Source organism: Babylonia areolata, chromosome 24, assembly GCF_041734735.1.
Source record: "Babylonia areolata isolate BAREFJ2019XMU chromosome 24, ASM4173473v1, whole genome shotgun sequence".
Lineage (NCBI taxonomy): Eukaryota > Metazoa > Mollusca > Gastropoda > Neogastropoda > Buccinidae > Babylonia > Babylonia areolata.
Window position 1 is genome coordinate 10,569,641 of NC_134899.1, and position 4,804 is coordinate 10,574,444.

Below are 4,804 nucleotides of genomic sequence, written 5' to 3' on the forward strand. Positions count from 1 at the left end.
TTCTGTGTTTGTTGTCAACATGATGACAACGATGATGATGATTATTGTTGTTGTTGTTGGTGGTGGTGTTATCATCACTGACATCATTATCATCTTTTTTTTCCCCCCCGGACTTTCTTGGGTCGACCACCGTTTTATTTTGTATATGAATTCATTATAACAATTCAGAGTAGATGGAAAAGAAAGGGGAAAAAACAAAGAAAGAAAAAAAAATGAATACAGTGTACATTAACAATAACATCGTCATCATAAGTCATTATACTTATATTGTTCTATCAGTTTGCTCAAGGTGGACACATTTTCATCATGTGTAACAGTGCAGTTTTATAACATATAATAGACATTATATCTAGCATCAGCATAGAGTTATGGACACTTTGCATTAGCTAACGTAATGTGGAAAGAACACAACCCACACATGGGATATCTTATGTATGAGCACATTTCCCCTAGTTTTCTATACGTGATTATATAAAACACCCATTACACAGTCATGTTAAACATTATTACTGCAGACACATAAGTGCACATGAATACACACATGCATAATTATATTATTTACATACTCGCATACTTACACATTCACGTACATCTGTTCAAGTTAAAAAAAAAAAATATATATATATATATATATATCATTGAGCCTTCATTTATCATCTTTTTTGTTGTTTTTTGTTGTTGTTGTTGCTGCTGCTGCTGTCTCCACTGTGAATGTCACAGTACCACACGGTGCAATGCACAGAGTCTGTGTCTTGTCAATGAAGTCGAGGTGTCGATGCTGGCTGACTGAGATCGCTGACTACATCAATTACTACAGCCACCGTTTGCTCCTGCCACTGTTCACACGGCTGTGTTGCCGTCGCTGCTCTACAAGCGTTAACTCACTTAGTACGGCCAGTTCTCTCTTCCCCTCTACACAGACCCCTCGGATGTCCAATGGGTGTCTCAATGACCCAACCTTTAGCTTCCGTCGTCAGAATTGTGGTATTCTTTGTCAACATTCACCTCTTCAGTATAAGAGCCTTCCGCTTGCAATATTTTGATGATGGTAATTGGGGTGAAACGCTGTTAACGTCGTCTCTTTCGCCGTTCGTATGGAGAGAGTTAAGTTTGTTTGAGCACCAGTGAGTGGGCTAGTTTCTATTTATCTATCTATCAACCTATCTTTCTGTCTTTTTACATCTATCTATCTATATCGATAGATAGATAAATAGACAGACAGACAGATAGATAGATAGACAGACAGACAGACATAGATAGAGAGACAGACATACATAGAGAGATAGATAGATAGATAGATAGATAGATGTGAGTGCGCGAGTGTGTGTGTGTGTGTGTGTGTGTGTGTGTGTGTGTACGCGCGCGCGCGTTTGCTTGCTTGCTTGCGTGCGTGCGTGCGTGCGTGCGCACGTTTGCGCGCGTGAAACCTTGCATAGTAAATTCCATATTGTGACTTCTTCGCAAGCACTGGAAACAAAACAGACCAGATTGATTTTGTCGGCCAGTAGTAGTACGCTACCCGAAAGAGCTGGGCCTAATCTTGTTTGTGACTGAAATCAATCCGAAAAGCTGAAAAGCGCCCCCATTGAAAGCCGCCAGACTATTATGGACGCCCAGTGACTATACATCTAGTACGAGTAGATGAGAGGTTCTTCTCTTTAACACCCACCCACCCCCAGCCCCCTCCCTATCCCTCACCTCTCACTACTTCTTCTGCGCCTCCTCTTTGCCTCACAGCCCCATTCCACCCACCCCTCAAACACACTGTACACACACACACACACACACACACACACACACACATCCCATACCACCCCGCCTGTCTACTAGTTACGTGACTGTCAAGTTTCCTAGAAGCTTGTCTCTGAAAAAAATCAAATAGCCAACTTTTTGCACTTCCGCATGTAAAAAAAAAAGAAAGAAAAAAAAAAGGTTTCTATAAAACATACATATACACTGAAAGGTAATAAATGCTGTCACTACGCTGATAATAATGACAAAAGTTTCCAAATATTTGTATTTGTATTTGTATTTCTTTTTATCACAACAGATTTCTCTGTGTGAAATTCGGGCTGCTCTCCCCGCGGAGAGCGCGTCGCTATGCTACAGCGCCACCCATTTTTAGGGTATTTTTTTTTCCTGCGTACCGTTTTATTTGTTTTTTTTCCTATCGAAGTGGATTTTTCTACAGAATTTTGCCAGGAACAACCCTTTTGTTGCCGTGGGTTCTTTTACGTGCGCTAGGTGCATGCTGCACACGGGACCTCGGTTTATCGTCTCATCCGAATGACTAGCGTCCAGACCACCACTCAAGGTCTAGTGGAGGGGGAGAAAATATCGGCGGCTGAGCCGTGATTCGAACCAGCGCGCTCAGATTCTCTCGCTTCCTAGACGGACGCGTTACCTCCAAGCCATCACTCCAATACAACCAGGAACACGAAGAATGTTTTTTTTTTTTATTTGGCCTTTTTGTTGTTGTTGTTGTTCAATCCAATAACGAGTTCTTTTGCTTCTTTAGTAGTCATGTCTCGTTTGTCAATATGGCCGAGCTGAGACTGTCCTTTATTAATAAGTCTTGGTAACTAATAAGAACAAATGAATAAATAGATCAATAGAAGCAGGCGGAAGGGGTGGAGAGAGAGAGGGAGGGAGGGAAAGATGGATGGAGGGGGGGGGGGGGAGGGGGGGAAAGAGAGAGAGAGAGAGAGACAGAGAGAGAGAGAGATAAGAGTCAGACAGACGGACAGAGACAGAGAGAAACAGTGACAGAGAGAGGTAGAGAGATAGACAGACAGACAGACAGAGACAGAGATTGAGAGACAGAGAGAGACAGAGGGCTAGAGAGACAAAGAGACACAGGTGGGGTAGGGAGAGAGTGAGAGAGAGAGAGAGTGTGTGTGTGTGTGTGTGTGTGTGTGTGTGTGTGTGCATGCATGCGTGTGTGTTATCACATGCTTTACATTGAAACTCTTTTCAATACACAAGGGGATTTGCGTGGCTGGGTGAGTATGTAACCATAGAAATAATAACAACCAATTTTGATGTGCATTCAATTCAGGCAAAGTATTCTCAGCCCACATCCAGCGAAACATGTTGCATCGCTTTTGTTACGCACCACCAGATTGTATCATTTCTCAAGTTCATCATTTCATATCACAGTAACTATATAGAATTCATTAAAAAAAAACAAAAAAAAAAACCCTAACAACAACAACAAACAAACAAACAAAAATCGAAAACAAAAACAAAACAACAAAAAACAAAACAAAACAAAAACGAGGAAGTGTTTCGGAACATCTTATTTTCAAATGCAAGTTTTACTTTTCTGTTGAGAGCTGAAATTCTGAAACAAACGTTTCTTTCATGTCCAAACTCCAACTCCCTGACAACCCCATGTCCATATAAAGTTTTCTTCACGAAATACATGCTCAGTTTTCTTCCCCCTTTTCCTGTTCGTTTTTGTGTCAGTTCATTACCAGGGCTGTTTTTAATGCTTCGAATGACGTCGCCTTGTTGATTCTATGCACAAGCTTAATACACTTCACATACGATTTCACGTGCAATGTGGGTCTACCATGTTAACCAGTATTACGTCTTTGTATTTGAAGTATGCAATGGAATGTGTAGAAAACATTTGAAAACAAATCAAAAAAATAAAAAATAAATAAATAAATAAAATAATGAAAAAAAAAAAGAAGAAAAAACAAACAAACAAACAAACAAAAACAACAACAACCTCTGTTCATCTTTTGGTATCTAATTTCAACATATTTAAGAACAATGTTCGTTCAGTTTGTGAGAAAATTACTTTCGATAATATAAATGAAGCGACTGACAGAAGTTTGCGCAAAAATCTAAAACTTTCAATGACATCATCCCTTCTTTCCCTTCCTACAAGTTTCCGCAATCAAACTACACTTCTTTGTAAATGATATGCCAAAAACGCTTTTAGCAGCAGTTAAAGATAATCGGTCTGCCTGTTGTTTTGGATACAGTTGATTGATTTTGGTGTCCTTTTGGCACGACTTTCACGGATCTTTTGAATTCAGCGTATTTCTCTCTGTATATATATATATATATATATATATATATATATATATATATATATATATATATCAACGGACTCAACAAACATCCCCGTTTCACTCCTCTTGGCAATCAACAAAATAACAAAATATTTGTGAATGCACTGATATATATAGCGTATTTCTCTCTCTCTCTCTCTCTCTCTCTCTCTCTCTCTCTCTCTCTCTATATATATATATATATATATATATATATATATATATATCAACGGACTCAAAAAACATCCCTGTTTCACTCCTCTTAGGCAATCTACAAAATATTTGTGAATGCACTGATATATATAGCGTATTTCAGCGTATTTCTCTCTCTCTCTCTCTCTCTCTCTCTCTCTCTCTCTCTCTCTCTCTATATATATATATATATATATATATATATATATCAACGGACTCAACAAACATCCCTGTTTCACTCCTCTTAGGCAATCAACAAAATATTTGTGAATACGAACATTGACTAAGCACGTACGCTGGAACTAAATCATACACACCAGGCCTGAATTTAAAAAAAAAAAAGAAGAAAAAAAAAAGAAAAGAAAAAGAAAGCAAAGAAAATCGATCTTAGCAGCGCAAAGTTGTGGCGTTTAGAACTATCCCAAGGCGATGGAATTAACGTAGCAAGTCTTCGGAAATTTCTCAAAAGCTGAGCAACCTTAGCCGCTGCAAAGACTGCTTATGTGTATGGAGCCAAGCCCCCCAAAACAGCCATCCGGTTCACGTTT